The sequence below is a fragment of the Rana temporaria genome, chromosome 3 (genome assembly GCF_905171775.1).
Source record: "Rana temporaria chromosome 3, aRanTem1.1, whole genome shotgun sequence".
Taxonomy (NCBI): Eukaryota; Metazoa; Chordata; class Amphibia; order Anura; family Ranidae; genus Rana; species Rana temporaria.
In genome coordinates this window covers 86,455,342-86,475,847 of record NC_053491.1, presented here as the reverse complement: position 1 = coordinate 86,475,847, position 20,506 = coordinate 86,455,342, and the positions used below count along the sequence as shown (strand labels likewise).

The 20,506-nt window shown below is 43.3% G+C and overlaps 1 pseudogene; it reads left to right on the top strand.

The window, feature by feature from the left end:
• The first annotated feature begins 1,214 nt into the window (after positions 1-1,214).
• On the top strand, positions 1,215-18,192 carry LOC120930358 (annotated as a pseudogene).
• The last annotated feature ends 2,314 nt before the right edge of the window (positions 18,193-20,506 follow it).

Sequence of the window (20,506 nt, the reverse complement as noted above, 5' to 3'; positions counted from 1 at the left end):
TCTTTTCTCTCTATGTCGAATCTTTCCTCTATGTAGAATAATCTTGGACTAATAGAGTTAAGGTTAGGCACATCCGACCACAGGTTTCGATAGACACAGATCGCTATTGTCAGTGTCATGTCGTATCTCCTATTTATATCAAAGTGTTGTCATAATGAAAATGAAAATAAAGCATTTTTTGTCGGATCTTTCGGATTTCGGATTCTGCGTGTTCGTTTTTTAAAACGAAAATACCTGAAATTCAGACGAAAATGCATTCGGATAAAAACGAATGCACATGCCTACAGCTCGTAGCAGACAAATAGAAGTGGGCTCTACTGAATGAGATAGTAGGCCTCTCAGCTCAGGGAGTTCACAGTGTTGACTTCTTAAGAAGAAGATAAGAGATCTCCTGTGATGAATAATAAGACCAATAGGTATAGACCAGTCTGTGTCTGCAGACGCTACTGGGTGCTAAAGGATGTAACTTGGGGCATAATTGTGCAACCTAAAAGCACCAGTCTCCGAAAGCATAGTTGTGTGCCAAAGTGAATGTATTATTGGTTGTGCCCCATCTATTAGTTATTTTTTTGTTATTGCATTATGTCATTGGTGTTCTGATGTATGCTGACATATGGTGACAGGCCACTATAATAGTGGTGGTGAAAAGCCACTTTAACTTGTTATTGTGTACTTTCCCTTTCATTTGACCCCTTGTTTTATGCTATTTACTACAGTCCTGGTTAGGACCCCCCCCACACAGTTGTCTTCTTAGAATTTAAAAGATTGAAAAAACATCTTTTGTACTCAACTTATCTGAAGTAAGATTGTGTAAATTGCTTCTGGGTCTTATTGAAGAGTAGGAATGAGCTACTACTAGCACTGCAAAATGCTATAGATTCCAGCTCAGGCTGGTTGTGAAGGAGGTGCCTATGACAATCCTAACAACCAGTGAATCAACCCCACCTGGCCTATTCAGCTTTCACCTGGAGATTCCCGTCTAACAAAAAAAAAAAAAGACTTGGGATTTACCCAAAGTCATACCAGGCCTGGTATGGTTTTTCTAAAAAAAAATATTACCAGACTTATCTGAGCATGCAGATGAACATGCCTCCCAATCCCCCGGACTATACCAAGACACATGCCCTCAACATAGCAAGGGTACCTTGACAGGGGGAACTAGCAAAGTATCTTGTCCACATTTTAATGAGGACAAGTGACTCTTCCTCACAACCATGGCCCAGTGGTTGTGGGAATCTGCAGGCATGAGGGAATTATCAGAACATGGAGCCTCCTTCAAAAATAAGATATTCCCCATGTACATGAGTAATGGGTTACATCGTATTCACGAAAAAAGTAAATAGTAAAAAAACACATTGATACTTTTTAACAAATTGTTTATTAAAAAGAAAAGCTTCCCTGATGTTATTACATAATCAATCACATTGTCCAGTGATGCAGATCCTCATCAATAATAATGAAGAGCATCCACCAACAACACTGACATGATTTACATTGTGGGAATTTTTATTTTAATAATGGACTTGTGCTTATTAACTATTTACTGTCTTTTGTGAATGAGTAGGGGTACTATGTACCCCTTATGTCGGATGAACTGATCGTGTGTACAGGGCATTACTAATTCACAAAGAAGGTTATTATCTGGGGGAGGCTTCCAGCTTCTGTTAAGCCCTTCACCCACAGACCCCACAACTACTTGGCCAGGGTTGTGGGGAAGAGGCACTTATTCTTATTAAGATGAGAACAAGTTGCTTTGTCAGGTGTATTCTCCCTGGCGACATACTAGGATTAGGTTCTGGTATGGACTTTGGAGGGCCATGCTTTTTTTTTTTTTGCATGGAGTTTACCCTTAATAGTTATGCCACAAGAAGTCTATTATGGACTTTGGGGTAGACCCTATGCCATATTTTTTGTGCCCCCCCCCCCCACATTAACATCTATACCACAGCTTCATCTAGGAAAAGGGTCTGGCGTAGAAGGAAGCAGTCATAACACTGTCAGTTACAGGCAATTTGTCTCCCCACCCCTTCTTGAACGTTTGGACATACTCTCGGCATGGTATGTAATCACTTTCAGACCACCCACTGTACATTACTACATGTACATCAACCAGCCTGATATAGGTTCGGGGCATGCTGCAGACACAGCGGATTGCGGAACCCAGTATGCGATCACATTATCACAATGTCAGCAAAGCTGTTATAAATAAATGTCATTCATAACAGCTGTGTTTCCTGCAGTGATTGACCCTCAGCTATCACATTGTACCTGGGCCAATCACAGCACCCTGTACCATGTAGTTAGCTGTAGCCAATCACAGATCACTAATAATCACAGCTGTTGTGAACTCATTCATGATAGTTGAAAACCTTGCTGTTACAATGATCATCATTGTAACAGCAAACAAAGTGTAAAAAAAAATCCCTGATCACCCCCATATGAGTACAGTGTTACTATGGTTAGTATGTACAAATAAAGATATATCAAATAAAGATATTAAAGTAGTTTTAAAAAAAGCTTTAAAAATTGAATCAAAGCTTGATCCATTTTTTTTTTATATTCTGTTACCAGTATCCCCAAATTTCACCACACCAATTACCATTTTTTAGCATTCGGCTCCCATTGACTTTAATCAGGTTCAGATTTGGTATTCGAACTTCATCAAAGTTTGCCAAGCCCACCTTAAACTGAATCCAAGTATGTTCAGCTCATCGCTATTGAGGAGTTAAACTGCCTGTGGATTGTATAAAGTAAACAATGGGTCATACTGTCTGCAATGACTGAGTGTAAGAGGTATGTTATTGCATATATCAATATTTGAAAAAGAAATGTAAGAAGAATGATTTGTAAAGTCTTTATTATTCTGCTCTCTGCAAAGTTTTCTATGCCTTAGGGAGTTCATAGTCTGAGTGAGCGCATAGCTGCAAAATAGGCCCAGATAGCAAGGATAACTTGCCAAAAAATAGGTGCTAGTGTTGAATTGTGAGTATTGTTAACTTTTCACTAGTAAGTTATACATTTGCAGAGCACTTAAAGCACAAGTTCTAGTTGACACTTTTCCAATTTGTAGCAAATTTGCATGGCATGTCTCTGGGAAGAGCAAAGTTGCAGTGGTGAGTCTACAGCGAGAGCTCTGCAAGTCACAGTGACCCCTGTGGTGGGATGACTATTGCACAACATAACTGAATCAGAACTTGTAGCAGACTTGCAGAATGTTTGCAAAGAAAGTTGATCTGGAGTCATGCAATGCAGACTTGCAGCAATTGTGCAACAAACTTGTGAAGCCTGGCAAGTCTAGCAATAGCTTAGAAAGTCATTTCCAAACTTGCAGTACAATTTCTTTCTATCTGGAGATTTTAGCAGTTAGGATCATGTTAAGGCCTGCTGTATTATTCCAATGTGTTTGCTTTCATTCATTAGTGGAAAATCTCTCTACTCAATCGAAAGCTGTGCATATGTTGAAGTTTCTGTTTTTTGAAGTTTCTTGCGGAACTACAAGGGCTGTTGTTTGTGGGGTGATAAAGACTTTGACAGCACAGTAATTTCTGAAGTAGGGATACCTACTTCAGGAATTACTGTGCTGTCAAAGTCTTTGTTTATTTTCTTCTCTGGTTTTTATGGTTTTCTGCATAGCTTGTGACACCGCACATATACAGTACAGTACAGTAAAATGACTTAGCAAGTATCTATGCTTTCACTGGACATAAATCCTCAAGATGGGGCATATTTGTAGCAGGAAGAGATACCTGCTAGAGCCAAAATAAAGTCAAGCTTTCTTTGAAGCTCTTAAAAAGAATTATGAAACAAACAGAGCAGAACTGTCTGCTAGTTTATCTGACCTGTGGAATAGAATTGTGCAATGTATAACTGTTACTGATGGAATATGCAATGATGCAGCTAAGCAGCTATTTAGTGCACTTGAAAGAATAAAAAGAGACTATAAAAGCTGTAAGAGCCTGTCTGAATAATAATTTTCTCTTCTGTGAAGTATCAATACAGAAAAGTCTTTGCAAGTGTTCTATAACTTCTCTGCTCTTCTGAAAGAAAGACACATCACCTTTTTTAGAGGCCAGGTTATGGGCAAATGACAAGATATCACTTTAGCACAGTGGCGGCCCGTTTATCCATGCGTCCGGCCCCCTTATCTACACGCAGGGTGCCGAACCATGGATTCCTATGGGGGTTTTATTTTTTTAATAAAGCACATGATTGGAGCCTGAGGCTCTAATAGGCTTCAAAAAAGCGTGGGCCCGGGGTGCAGAGCACTGCGCCCTGAGCCCACCCAGTTGTGTGACAATAGCGAATGAATATTCATAAGTTCGACTCAAACTTTGGGACCATCCTTAGCATTGTGGGGGCATTGTGGGGTGCTCTTCAGGCAAACATCCCACCGAGCTACCCACAAATTCAGATGTTCTACTGGTCATCTATGTTTTCTATGTAATGAAGGAAGATCACGGTTGGTGTTCAGTGTCCAGCAAGGTGATGTACAAAAAAGCGCAACACCCTCCCTAGAATCAATTGTTATTTGCATAACAAGTAAGACATGTGGGAAATAAGTTTAACATTATATGAAGATAGCAATGATGAACAAATCAAGATTGCATGTTTTTTTTAAAATAACAAACATGTTATACTTACCTGGTCTATGCAGCTGGTTTTGCACGGGACAGCCTGGATCCTCCTCTTCTCAGGTCCCTCTTTGCTGCTCATGGCCCCTTCCTCCTATCGAGTGCCCCACAGCAAGCAGCTTGCGGAGCTGCAGCTCCATGGATCTATTTAGACATGGAGCTGTCGTTAGGCCCTGCTCCCTCTCTCCCCTGATTGGCTAACTGACTTTGATTGACAACCACGGGAGCCAATGGTGCGGATGCTGTGTCTCAGCCAATCAGGAGGGAGAGTCCCAGACGGCCTTCTGACTTTACAACTCCTTTAAATATTTCTAAGATTTGACTTAGCACATTAATTAGTGCAACCACATTCATTGTGCTCTTTTCGTTGGTTCCATGTATAGAACATATAAATAATTGTACAGCAATAGTGATAAAGTATACAGATAAAGCTTAAAAGGGTTTGTAAAGGTAATTTTTCTTTTTAAATAACAAACATGTTAAACTTACCTCCACTGTGCAGCTTGTTTTGCACAGAGTGGCCCTGAACCTGGTCTTCTGGGGTCCCTCGGTGGCTGTCTCGGCTCCTCCCTGCAAGAACTATCCACCTTCATGTATGTAAATGTAGTTTATTAGGTTTTTATGTGATAGACCAACACAAAGTGGCACATAATTGCGAAGTGGAAGGAAAATGATAAACGGTTTTCAAAATGTTTTACTAATAAATATGTGAAAAGTGTGGCGTGCATTTGTATTCAGCCCCCTTTACTCTGATACCCCTAACCAAAATCTAATGGAACCAATTGCCTTCAGAAGTCGCCTAATTAGTAAATAGAGTTCACCTGTGTGTAATTTAATCTCAATACAAATACAGCTGTTCTGTGAAGCCCTGTTATGGACAGTAATTGTAGCTGTTTATTTATTTTTTAATACAGGGGAAAGAATCACTTTAATTATAAGAAGTGGCATTAAATTGTTACAACATCATTCAGTCACATAAGGGACTTTGATCTGGGATAATTAGCTTGTTCAGACAATTATTTTTTTCATGTGCAGATACTTCTAAAAAAAATGCTAACATAAAATGTGTTAAGGTTTTATAAATACAGCATTGATAGTGACCTGATATATCGGTTTCTGCACAAATATACAAGAAGACATAATATATTGGGAATTAACTAAAAGAAAGAATAAGAAGCTAGAGATTTGCAAATGTAATTCAACAAGACATAATATTTGAAGATATCTTTTTTTTTTACTTACAATACCTACCTTCTGATATGGTAATGTTATGGACAAGTTTAAAAATGGTTAGTAATGCCAACATGCTGTATTTTCTCTCTATAATGCACAGTGCCTATATTGCAATTAACTAAACACTGCAAGCTAATTGCCATGATATCTTAAAATATAGATTTGTGTGTTATTCTTGTTATTTTCTAAGCATAATTCAGTACAAGTAATTTGTACAATTTCACAAACTTCACAATTTTTCAGTCTTTACAATAACAATAAAATGCATGCTTTGTGTATTGCCCAAGTCCCAGCTGTTATGCCACTTACCCAAATACCACCTTACCTTATTCAAATAATTCAAAGCAGTAATACTTTCTTGGGTTTAAATGGCCATAGCAGCCCTTTATTACAATAACCAACCATAAAAAACACGTTATTACATATATAACGGTGATAAACAGAAAAACTTACCATATAACGATGATAAACAGAAAAACATACCATATGTTTTCTATGTCTTAGGATTTTTGAAGGCACCCTTCACTGACCAACTAGCTGTATCTGGCACCACCTTGCCTTTCCATGGCCCCCAGCTGCAACTTTCATCAGCTCGGGCAAAAATATGTAAAAGAATAAGTATCGGCCTAAACTGAGGAAAAAAATATAAAAAAAAAAAAAATTGCGATATTATAACAAAAAGTAAAAAATATTGTGTTTTGTCTTTTTTTGTTTATAGCGCAAAAAAAAAAATCGCAGAGATGATCAAATACCACCAAAAGAAAGCTCTATTTGTGGAAAAAAAATGATAAAAATATAATTTGGGTGCAGTGTTGTATGACCGCCCAATTGTCATTCAAAATGCATCAGCGCTGAAAGCTGAAAATTGGTCTGGGCAGGAAGGGGGTATAAGTGCCCAGTAATGAAGTGGTTAAATCCCCATCTTCCAATCAACACTAAAAGAACAGAACCAAAACAAAAACACCCCATTGATTACCACAGCAAAATGGGGCGGGAGGGCCGGAGAATCTTGTCCGTTGCTATCCTCTGGTCCAACTGATGCTAGAGGGTTGCCTCCCACCAATGAACCCTTAGGACCACCCTGTCCACACACTACCCCATCCTAATATCCTCCAATGAGGTAATACTTAGTAATTATCCCTCCTATTAACTAAACATATTTTTAACCCCTACCTACTATAGCCTCTCTAGTCAAACCCCATCATGTAGGCCTTCCGCTTATGCTGCGCTTAAACTCCTAGCCTATATTGTATAACCATACAAGTTTTGGTGAGAAGGGATTAAAACAATCAAAAATGTATCATTCTAAACAATTAATAGCACAGTAAAGCCTTTTGGAAAAAATAAAGGAATTTACATGTCTCATTCCATCACATATCCTAAAAAAATGGGGATTAATCCTCATTTAAGGACAGTGGCAAAGCCACAATTATTTTTATCCTTCTGGCCAGACGCACATCCAGAATTGCTGGCATATAATTAAAATATAGCCTAATATTATAAGGTTGTTATAGAGCATACAACTGTTTCAGGCTATATGGTCATCATCACTACATGGCTTCTATGAAGTTTCAAATAAAAGGGCAAAAAGCAATGGTTTGCATGGACCCACCCACCGTCTTGAAATAGGGAATAATCCTCAAATTTTGGGGATATCTGATGGAATGAAACATGAGAAGGCTTTACTGTGCAATGCTAATATAGTATTGTCTTTAAATGTAGAGCTGTTAAAATAATTTACCTGAGTTGAGTAGGACTTTTCCTACTTTTTTTAAAACTAAAGAGAAGGTATCTTGGGGGTTATCCTCAAAAGAGATACTCCGACTTAACTGCTGTTCAGTCTGTGTGTAACTTTGGAAACGATCCTCAAAAGGCTTTTTCCAAAGTTACACAGAAGATCCGGCATGTGTAATTGAATTACACTGCCTAATTTTAGGATGCAGTACCGCATCCGCCGCTGGGGGCATTTCGAGTCGAAATGCCGTTGCTAGTATGCAAATTAGCACTTAAGGCGATCCACAAAGCTTTCTAGCTTCCTTTTTGCGCCGTAAGTGTTATTTTGCAAGTGTAAAATTAGGGCTCGTTTTACAAAGTGTAAAGTTAGTCACACCTTGTAAAGGCCCATTCCAGCGACGGCATTTGGTATGCTTTCCCGAGGGAGAACTCCACGTCAATTTGTAAAAAACAAAACCGGCATGGGTTCCCCCCCAGGAGCATACCAGGCCCTTAGGTCTGGTATGGGTTGTAAGGGGACCCCCCCTACGCCGAAAAATCGACGTAGGGGGTCCCCTACAATCCATACCAGACCCGTATCCAAAGCACGCTACCCGGCCGGCCAGGAAGGGAGTGGGGACGAGCGAGCGCCCCCCCCCCTCCTGAGCCGTGCCAGGCCGCATGCCCTCAACATGGGGGGGTTGGGTGCTCTGGGGCAGGGGGGCGCACTGCGGGCCCCCCCACCCCAGAGCACCCTGTCCCCATGTTGATGAGGACAGGACCTCTTCTCGACAACCCTTGCCATTGGTTGTCGGGGTATGCGGGCGGGGGCTTATCGGAATCTGGGAGTCCCCTTTAATAAGGGGGCCCCCAGATACCGGCCCCCCACCCTAAGTGAATGGATATGGGGTACATCGTACCCCTATCCATTCACCTGGAGGCAAAAAGTAAAAGTTAATAAACACACAACACAAGGCTTTTTAAAATATTTTATTATTCTGCTCCGGACGCCCCCCCTGTCTTCGTTATTAGCTCTTTTACCAGGGGGGGCTTCTTCTTCCGCTCTCCGGGGGTCTTCCACTCTCCGGGGGTCTTCCGCTCTCCGGGGGTCTTCTCCGCTCTCCGGGGGGGCTTCTCCGGACTCCGGGGGGCTTCTTCCATCTTCTCCCCTCTTCCACTGTTGACTCGGCGAACCCCGGTTCTTCTGCAGCTCTCTGGTGCCTTCTTCTTCAGCGCTGGCTGCCTGCTATGTTTGTGTGTTAGCTCGATTTCAAACAGGCAGCCGGCGCGGTCTTCTGTGGCGTCAGGGTCTTCTGGTCTTCTGGTCTTCCGATGTTGCCTCGTCGCCTGTTGTCGCTGTAATGATGGAAGCGCGCCTTGCATCACATTTATATAGGCATCACCGTCCCATCATGCTCCGGTAGGTACCCACGTGGTGGGTGCCTACCCACGTGCACCCACCACGTGGGTACCTACCGGAGCATGATGGGACGGTGATGCCTATATAAATGGGATGCAAGGCGCGCTTCCATCATTACAGCGACAACAGGCGACGAGGCAACATCGGAAGACCAGAAGACCCTGACGCCACAGAAGACCGCGCCGGCTGCCTGTTTGAAATCGAGCTAACACACAAACATAGCAGGCAGCCAGCGCTGAAGAAGAAGGCACCGGAGAGCTGCAGAAGAACCGGGGTTCGCCGAGTCAAGAGCGGAAGAGGGGAGAAGATGGAAGAAGCCCCCCGGAGTCCGGAGAAGCCCCCCCGGAGTCCGGAGAAGCCCCCCCGGAGAGCGGAAGACCCCCGGAGAGCGGAAGACCCCCGGAGAGTGGAAGAAGATGCCCCCCCTGGTAATTGAGCTAATAACGAAGACAGGGGGGGCGTCCGGAGCAGAATAATAAAATATTTTAAAAAGCCTTGTGTTGTGTGTTTATTAACTTTTACTTTTTGCCTCCAGGTGAATGGATAGGGGTACGATGTACCCCATATCCATTCACTTAGGGTGGGGGGCCGGTATCTGGGGGCCCCCTTATTAAAGGGGACTCCCAGATTCCGATAAGCCTCCGCCCGCATACCCCGACAACCAATGGCAAGGGTTGTCGGGAAGAGGTCCTGTCCTCATCAACATGGGGACAGGGTGCTCTGGGGTGGGGGGGCCCGCAGTGCGCCCCCCTGCCCCAGAGCACCCAACCCCCCCATGTTGAGGGCACGCGGCCTGGCACGGCTCAGGAGGGGGGGGGGCGCTCGCTCGTCCCCACTCCTTTCCTGGCCGGCCGGGTAGCGTGCTTTGGATACGGGTCTGGTATGGATTGTAGGGGGACCCCCTACGTCAATTTTTCGGCGTGGGGGGGTCTCCTTACAACCCATGCCAGACCTAAGGGCCTGGTATGCTCCTGGGGGGGGAACCCATGCCGTTTTTTTCTTTGAAAATGGGCATGGAGTTCTCCCTCAGGAATGCATGCCGCTGTCATTTTTTTTATCCCCGACGCAACTTTAAGCCGTCGCGATCCTCAAAACTCGGCGTAACGTAACTTCGCGCATGCGCAGTACGGCCGGCGCGCATGCGCAGTACGGCCGGCGCGGGAGCGCGCCTCATTTAAATGGGACTCGCCCCATTTGAATAGGAACGCCTTGCGCCGGCGGAATTTTAGTTACACAGCCTGAAATTTCTAGATAAGTGCTTTGTGGATCAGGCACTTAGGTAGAAACTTTAAGGCAGTGTAACTTAAATTGGATTTTTTAAGTTACGTCAGGTTTTTGTGGATCTGGCCCCTTGTTTTTAACAGAAATTAGAGGTTTGCACCCTGCTTTTATGAAGATCACATTAACTAGCACAGATTAAACAAATCTCTTTGTTGCACCATAAGACTGTTTTTTGTCCTAGCTTAAACATAAACTATGTTATACAATAAAATGCCGAGATTAGCCAAACTCAAGGCAAATAAATACACAGAAAACATGCATACTCGTGAAACTCAAAAAATTTGAATATCGTGCAAATGTTCATTTATTTCACTAATGTAACTTAAAAGGTGAAACTAATATATGAGATAAACTCGTGACATGCAAAGCAAGATAGTTCAAGTCGTGATTTGTCGTAATTGTGATGATTATGGCTTATATCTCAGAAAATTTGAATATTACATGCAATCAATAAAACAAGGATTGTACATAGAACAATATCGGACCTCTGAAAAGTATAAGCATGCAAATGAACTAAGTACTTGGTTTGGGCCCCTTTTGCAGCAATTACTGCCTCAATGCGGCGTGGCATGGAAGCTATCAGCCTGTGGCACTGTTGAGGTGTTATGGAAGACCAGGATGCTTCAATAGCAGCCTTCAGCTCTTCTGTATTGTTCGGTTTCATGTCTATCATCGTTCTCTTGGCAATGCCCCATAGATTCTCTATAGGTTCAGGTCAGGCAAGTTTGCTGGCCAATCAAGCACAGTAATCCCACGGTCATTGAACCAGGTTTTGGTGCTTTTGGCAGTATTGGCAGGTGCCAAGTCCTGCTGGAAAATGAAGTCAGCATCCCCCATAGAGCTCGTATGCGGAAGGAAGGATGAAGTGCTCCAAAATCTCCTGGTAGACGGCTGCGTTGATCCTGGACTTAATGAAGCACAGTGGACCAACACCAGAAGATGACATGGCTCCCCAAATCAACACAGACTGTGGAAACTTCACACTTGACTTCAAGCATCTTGCAGTGTGTGCCTCTCCATTCTTCCTCCATACTCTGGGTCCTTGGCTTCCAAATGAGATGCAAAATTTTCTCTCATCATAAAAGAGGACTTTGGACCACTGAGCAACAGTTTGTTGTTCAGGAGTGGCTTGAAAAGAGGAATACGACATTTGGCCATGTCCAGGACTGTCTGTGTGTGGTGGCTCTTGATACAATGACTCCAGCCTTAGTCCACTCCTTGTGAAAGTTCACTTTTGAATGGCCTTTTCCTGACAATCCTCTCCAGGCTGCGGTCATCCCTGTTGCTTGTGCACCTTTTTCTTCCACACTTTTCCCTTCCACATAACTTTCCATTAATGTGCTTTGATACAGCACTTTGGGAACATCCAACTTCTTCTGCAATTACCTTTTGAGGCTTTCCCTCCTTATGGAGGGTGTCAATGATGGTTTTCTGCACAGCTGTCAGGTCGGCAGTCTTTCCCATGATTGTGATTCCTACTTAACCAGACTAAGAGACCATTAAAAGGCTCAGGAATGTTATGGCTTAATTAGCTGATTAGAGTGGGACACTTTGGGCCAGATTCACAGAAGAAATATGCCGGAGTATCTACTGATACTCCGGCGTATTTTCAAATTTGCTGCGTCGTATCTTAATTTGTGATTCACAAACAAGATACGACGGCATTTGGCTAAGATCCGACAGGCTTACGGCTTCGTACGCCTTCGGATCTTAGGCTGCAATACTTCGGCCGCCGCTGGGTGGAGTTTGCGACGTTTTCCAGCGTCGGGTATGCAAATTAGCTTTTACGGCGATCCACAAAGCTACTCGCGTGCGTTACGTCGTTTTTTCCGTCGCAAAGTTAAGCCATCTTTTTCATGGCTTAACTTTACACCAGCCATGTTAAAGTATGGTCGTCGTTCCCGCGTCGACTTTAAAAAAAAAAAATTTCGGCGTAAGTACGTTACGCACGTCACCATTCACACGTCGGGGCGCCGTAATTTCGCGCAAAGCACGTCGGGAAATTTACTAATGGAGCATGCGCAGAACGTTCGGCGCGGGAGCGCGCCTAATTTAAATGGTACACGCCCCATTTGAATTAGGCGGGCTTGCGCCGGACGTCTTTACGTTATTCCGCCGCAAGTTTATACTCAAGTGCTTTGTGAATCAAGCACTTACGAGAAAAACTTGCGGCGGTGTAACGTAAAGACGATACGTTACGCCGCCGCATTTGTACCTGAATCTGGCCCTTTGAGCCTAGAATATTGCACCTTTTCACAATATTCTGAGATTGTGTATTTGGGGTTTTCATGAGCTGTAAGCCATAATCATCACAATTATGACAAATCACGGCTTGAACTATCTTGCTTTGCATGTAATGAGTTTCTCTCATATATTAGTTTCACCTTTTAAGTTGCATTAGTGAAATAAATGAACTTTTGCACGGTATTAAACATTTTCGAGTTTCCCCTGTATATGAGCACTGTTTTTTGTTTTCTGTCTATTCAGTTTTTAATATTACACAGCCCTGCCTCGCAGCTTGCTCAAGCAGATTCTAACATAGAGTAAAATCTATGGGTGATAATAAAAGCACTACTAAGACCCCTTTCACACTGGGGCTGTCCGTGTGTTCGTGGTAAAGCGCTGCTCGTTTTAGCGGCGCTTCACCACTTTTCAGCCACTAGTGGGGTGCTTTTAACCCCAAAAAAGAGGTTAAAAAGTCCTGTGTTGTGGTGCTTCCGAAGCGCTGCCCATTTATTGCAAAGGGCAGGGGTGTATTGGGAGCTCTGCATACAGCACTTCCAAACCACCCCAAAGATGCTGCTTGCAGGACTTTTTCTAACGTCCTGCAAGCACACCGCCCCAGTGTGAAAGCACCCACTGCAATGAATGGGGGCAGTTTTCAGGCGCTATTTCTAGCACCAAAACACATGAAAACTGCCTCAGTGTGAAAGGGGTCTAAATGTTAAAATGGCCTGGTCACAAATGATTATATAATCTATCATATTGCTTTCAAATATAAGCACTTGCATGATCTGTCAAATAAACAGTACCATGCATATATGCAGGATATGGCAAATGCTCCTGAAGCCCCCTACATTCTGTTTAGCTATTTTTATATATCTGTACTTCTCCTGTCATGCTATGTCCTTTTTGTTTGATTTTTTTAATCTTAAGAATATCTTTTTCTCTCTTGTTTCCTTTTCTTTCTCTATATCAACAAAGACAAAAAAAAATTATGTTTGTATCACATTAGTAAAAAACACATATACACATTCACTAATGAATGTACCCCTGTATTCATAATAGGGGTAGAGGCAAGTGCACATGAGAACCACTACAGAACCTTGTTTAAACAGGTAGTATGATGCTAACTAGATACCCACAGTTATAAGATGATTCTGCCAGAAATGATTACTATTTCACAGTTGAAATACTATTTTTTAAGCTTTATGCCTTGCCATGAAAGAATTTATTGGTTGCTGTGCTTTCATGCTGTGGTGGTTTGTAATAAAATCCTATTTTAGCTTTGCTAAATTTAAAGCTGAACTCCAACTTTCTTTTCACTAGAACTGAATGGAATGGTCAGTCCCAGCATAGATCATGCCTCTGTAGCCTGTTGCCTTGTTGTCTGCAGATCCCCTGATATTCTGGATTTACAGTGCCTTGAAAAAGTATTCATACCTCTTGAAATTTTCCACATTTTGTCATGTTACAACCAAAAACTTAAATGTTTTTATTGGGATTTTATGTGATAGAACAACACAAAGTGGCACATAAATATGAAGTGGAAGGGAAGAGATAAATGGTTTTGAACATTTTTTACAAATAAATACGTGAAAAGTGTGGTGTGAATTTGTATTCAGCCCCCCTAAGTCAATACTTTGCAGAACCACCTTTCACTGCAGTTACAGCTGCAAGTCTGTTTGGGGATGTCTCTACCAGCTTTACATATCTAGAGAGTGACATGTTTGCCCATTCTTTTCTTTGCAAAATAGCTCAAGCTCTGTCAGATAGAATGGAGAGCATCTGTAAACAGCAATTTTCAAGTCTTGCCACAGATTCTCAATTGGATTTAAGTCTGGACTTTGACAGGGCCATTCTAACACATGAATATGCTTTGATCTAAACCATTCCATTGTAGCTCTGGTTGTATGTTTAGGGTAGTTGTCCTGCTGGAAGGTGAACCTCTGCCGCAGTCTGAAGTTTTTTGCAGACTCTAATGCCACGCTTGGAATTTTCGACAACAAATGTTCGATGGGAGCTTGTTGTCGGAAATTCCGACCATGTGTAGGCTCCATCAGACATTTTCTGACAACAAAAATTTGAGAGGTGGATCTCAAATTTTCCTGACAACAAAATCCGTTCTTGTAAATTCCGAGGGTGTGTAGACAATTCCGACGCACATAATTCCACGCATGCTCTGAATTAAGTTTGAGACGGAAGCGCTCGGTCTGGTAAAACTAGCCTTCGTAATGAAGATAGCACATTCGTCACGCTGCAAATTTTTTAACCACTTGACCACTGGGCACGAAAACCCCCTTAATCACCAGACCAATTTTCAGCTTTCGGTGCTCTCACAATTTGAATGACAATTACTCAGTCATACAACATTGTACCCATCTGAAATTTTTGTCCTTTTTTTCACACAAATAGAGCTTTCTTTTGGTGGTATTTGATCACCTCTGCGGTTTTTATTTTTTGCGCTATAAAAGAAAAAAGACTGAAAATTCTGTAAAAATAAAAAAAAAATTCTAGTTTCTGAGGGTATTAGCAGGTTATTTCTCACACACATCATATGCATACTACAAATTACACCCCAAAACACATTCTGCTATTCCTCCCGAGTATGGCGATACCACATGTGTGAGACTTTTACACAGCGTGGCCACATACAGAGGCCCAACATGCAGGGAGCACCATCAGGCGTTCTGGAGCACCCAGGCCAATTCTGACATTTCTCTCCTACATGTAAAAATCATCATTTATTTGCTAAAAAATTACATAGAACCCCAAAACATTATATATGCTTTTTTTTTCAAAGACCCTAGAGAATACAATGGCGGTTGTTGCAACTTTTTATCTTGCACTGTATTTTCGCAGCAATTTTTTGAACGCGTGTTTTTAAAAAAAAACTGTTTTGTGCTTAAAAAAAACAAAACAGTAAAGTTAGCCCAATGTTTTTGCATAATATGAAAGATGAAGTTACGCCGAGTAAATAGATACCCAACATGTCACCCTTCAAAATTGCACACGCTCGTGAAATTGCGCCAAACGTTGCTACTTAAAAATCCCCATAGGCGACGTATTGCAAGGTATTGGAGTATTGAGGGTATTGCGGAGTATTGAGGGTATTGCGGAGTATGGGGGGTATTGCAGAGTATGGGGGGGTATTGCAGAGTATGGGGGGGGTATTGCAGAGTATGGGGGGGTATTGCAGAGTATGGGGGGGGTATTGCAGAGTATGGGGGGGGTATTGCAGAGTATGGGGGGGTATTGCAGAGTATGGGGGGTATTGCAGAGTATGGGGGGGGTATTGCAGAGTATGGGGGGAGTATTGCAGAGTATGGGGGGGAGTATTGCAGAGTATGGGGGGGAGTATTGCAGAGTATTGCACTCATACTTTAGCGCTTATCATTATTTTTATATTGCAGAGTATTGCGCAGAGATGGCTGGATCTGTGACTGCAATTGTCACAGATCCAGCCCACAGTGCGGCGGCTGCTGCTGCCGCCCGCTCCCCCCCCCCTCCCTCTCCTCTCACACTGTACCGAACGGTACAGAGAGGAGAGGGAGGAACCGGCGTCATTACATGACGCCGGTTTGTTTACAAGTGATCGCGCCGTCATTGGACGGCGCGATCACGTGGTAAGGAGCCGCTTCCATTGGCTCCTTACCGCGATCCGTGTTGCTGCGGGTCCCGTGGACCCAGCGAGCGCCGGTGATCGCGTGTGCGCGCCCGCTCGGGCGCGCAATTCTGACTCTCTGGGAGGACGTATATTGACGCCCTCCTAGAGTTAGGGAACCGCCTTGTAGCCGTATTTCGGCTATAGGGCGGTTACCAAGTGGTTAATGTTTTAATGCAGCGCATTCTCTTCTTCTTTATAATGCTAGAATGATGAAGTTGTTTTGCTGTTGATATTCACACAGGGTTCTGACAAACTGATTTACATATTCTACGCCAGCCGCAAAGGAAGCGCCACCTAGCGGCCATCCGAAAAATTGCAATCTAAGATAGGACGGCGCAAGCCGTCCTATCTTAGATATGTTTAAGCGTATCTCTGTTTGAGCATACGCTTAAACATAGGTCGGCGTAGATTCTGAGTTAGGTCGACTTATCTACTGATAAGTCGGCCTAACTCTACCTGAATCTACCTAATAGTGTTTTGCTTTTAGGCCCAAAAGTTCAATTTTGGTCTCGTCTGACCAGAGCACCTTCTTCCACATGTTTGCTGTGCCCCCCACATGGCTTCTTACAAACTGCAAATGGGGCTTCTTATATCTTTCTTTCAACAACGGCTTTCTTCAGCTAGCGTCAGATTATAGCCTGTACCCGTGTACCCATGTAACCAATAAAGGACTTTTATTCAAGAGCATTCGAGTTGCCAGCCCCTTTTGACTCAAGTATTGTATTTGTAGGGCCTGAACGTCCTGGCTAGAACATCGGATCACAGTTTGTGGACTTCTATTTTGGCAGTGGAGCTGGGGTAACATTTTGTTTCTTTTTGTATTGTAATGGGAGATTTTCACTTCCTTTCATATAGTCACAGCAGGAAGTGAGAGAAAATCTCTCCAAAGTAAATTCACTTCTTAGACAGTTGTCACCAGAACTGTACTTGTTGGAAGATTTCCCTTCTCCACTCTATCCAAACCTAAAAAAAAGTTTTGACTTTAAGTATTTAAGCTAACAGTGACATTTCTGTGAATGCTATATATTATTTTACTAAATATCGAAATTATCTGATGTCTACATTAATGTTTTACCAATTTTGACAGGTATCGTGGGCCACCGATTTAACAATCAGTCAGAGACATTTTATCTCTTAGGATTTGGTGAACAAAGCCCATCACCCTTTCTGCTATTTGCACTGTTTCTGTCAATGTATTTGGTCACTGTATTTGGAAACCTTGGAATTACAGTGCTTATATTAACAAATGATCATCTTCATAGCCCCATGTACTTTTTCCTCTTCAACCTAGCATTCATTGATCTTTTGTATTCCTCGGGTATTACACCTAAAATGTTGGCTGACTTGATTTCAGCAGAAAAGAGTATATCTTACGTGGGATGTGCTTGCCAAATGTACTTCTTTATTGCCCTTGGGAGCAGTGAAAGTTTTCTTCTTGCTGCAATGGCAATTGATCGATATGCAGCAATATGTAACCCACTTCTTTATCTAAGGATTATGACTAAAGGAAAATGTCTTAAGTTAGTGAGTGGTTCTTACTTTAGTGGCTTTCTTCATTCTTTAATACATACATGTTGTACATTTCGCCTTTCATTTTGTGGCTCCCATCAAATTGATCACTTCTTTTGTGATATTCCACCTTTGTTAAAGCTTTCCTGTATGGATACTACAACAAATGAGCTTATTCTGTCAATGTTTACATATTTTGCAGGCGCTGCCTCTGTTATTGTCATAGTTATCTCTTATACTTCTATTTTACATGCTGTTTTTAGAAGTCGTTCTTTGCAGGGAAGACGCAAAGCATTCTCCACCTGTGGCTCTCACTTCATTTGCGTTATTATTTCTACAGCACAATCCTCTTTATGTATCTAAGACCAAGCTCAATATATTCTTTACAACAAGACAAGATTATCTCAGTAGTGTATACATTGGTTATCCCAATGCTGAATCCTCTTATTTACAGTTTGCGAAATCGAGAAATAAAGTTTGCTCTGAAGAATTTTAATAAAACTTTTAGAAATGATTAATTTTGGAGATAGATGCACTAAAGAAGAAACAAGTTATAATGCAAATCTCAAACTTAATTTTATGTGAGCAGCAAGCCTAACATTTCAATATTTTAGGTTGTTGACATGGCATCACCATAAAAGTGATTTTTTCCTTTTAATACATGTTTTTTTTTTTTTTTTACATATGGAGAGTCTTTCCTGACAGTGCTACCCACAGTGTAGTTTACAGGCTTTGAGTTGATAAATGATTTCATTAAATTTAACGTTTTGTGGCTTACAGTGAATGCAATAGTAAACCACTTAATTTTCCAGTCAATAAACAGGAACTGAATAGCTGAATCTCCAAGAAATTGTTATTTGGGAGTATGATGCTACCCAATACAAATGCCTGTGTGTTATAAATAAAAGGAATGCATGGTCCTCTGGCCCCTCCCTCTCCTTCCTAAGTTTAAGCACATGGAGCTTGCACATCTGCATGTTAGACTGGGTTCACACTATTGTCGCATGCGGCTCACAGCAGGGGTCCGGTGCGTCCCCGTTCACCGTTTGTTCCCTGGACATGTCTCTGGGCCTCCATCCCTTTTAATCTTACAGGGGGAACTCTGCGAATCCAGATTTAAAGGGGAACACTGATGTAAAGGGCAATGCTGCAGACCCTTATGTAAGTGGGAACTCTGATGTAAATGAGAATGCAGTGGACTCTGATATAAGGTGGACTCTGGTGACCATCAGCTTACATCAGAGTTTCTTCTTAGATCATGCTCTGCAGCATTTTACTTTATATCTGAGTTCCCTTGCACTGTAAGGGGGAATCCTGCAGACTTGGATGTAAGGGGTAATGCTGGGAACTGTGATGTGGGGGGGGGGGGGTGAATACAGTAAGTTAAGGGGGGTACTGATATAATGAGAAACCTTTAGATTTGCAGTCCAGGGACCTCGCCTGTGGAATGCACTACCAACCACCATCCGACTGGAGTCGGACCACTTGGCCTTCAGGAGAAAGATTAAAACCCATCTCTTCTGAGTTCAAGGGGTTCCTTACCCATGAAATGGATACAGCGCTCAGAGGCGATTCAGTTCGCATGTGTTTCGCTTTTCAAGTCTCTCACTCCCTCACTCACTCACTCAATCAGTGCCCCCTTACATTATTGTATTGACTCGGCCCTTACATCAGTGACCCCCCTCAGACTGGCCTGATGGCGCTGTCACTAACCTCCTCTCAGGGCTCAGTTAGACGGCTCCAAGTTGGTGGCTCTGGTTTTATTCTATAGTCTCTTCTCCACAGTCCATACACATCTGACTGCTCCCGTAATTCCCATCCTGGTTGCACTCTCACTCTTGATTCCTCTCCAGACTTCCCCTTGGAGAATGCAGACATGATAAAAGAGGCACAGGATACAGGAGGTGGTCAGATGATGCGCACAGGATACTGGTGGTGATCAGAGGATGTGGAAATGGTACACGTGTCAGTCAGAGTATGCGCACAGGATACAGGAGGTGGTCCGAGTATGCAGACATGTAGGGGGAGCAAACCTAGGGGGTCAGTCGTGTAGGGAGAGGACACAGAGAGGTCCCCCATGTAGGGGGAGCACACAGAGGGGCAGTCATGTAGGAGGAGCACACAGAGGGGCCAGTTGTGGAGTGGGAGTATGTATCCATGTAGGGGGAGCACACAGTGGGGTGAAGTCCTGATAAGAGCTGTCACAGGAGGGCCCTCACACAGGACACATGGCAGGCAGGGCAGTGAGGTTGGCACATTTAGGATGATCTGGAAGGGCGGTGAGGTTGGCATACTTAGGGTGATCAGGTTCTTGTTCTTAGGGGAGGTGGGGTCCTGGTCCCCAGGGAAGATGGGGTTCCTAGGTGAAATGGAGTCCCCGTTGCCAGGGTATATGAGGTTCCTCTCTGTAGGCATGATAGGCTCCCCATCCCTAGGGGAGATAGGATGCCTGTCCCCAGGGGAGATGGGTGTCCCTGTCCCCCAGGGGAAAAGGGGTCCCTGTCCCCAGGAGAGATAGGGTGTCCCTGTCCCCAGGAGAGAATGGGTCCCAGTCCCAAGGGGAGATAAGGTCCTTGTCCCCAGGGGTGATGGTGTCCCTGTCCCCAGGGGAGAAGAGTGTCCCTGTCCCCAGGAGAGCAGGGGTCCCAGTCCCCAGAGGAGATAGGGTCCCTGTCCCCAGGAGAGAAGGGGTCCCAGTCCCAAGGAGAGACAAGGTCCTTGTCCCCAGGAGAGATGAGATCCCTGTCCACAGGGGAGATGGGTGTCCCTGTGCCTAGGAGAGAAGGTTGTCACTGTCCCTAGGATAGAAGGGGGTCCCAGTCCCCATGGGAG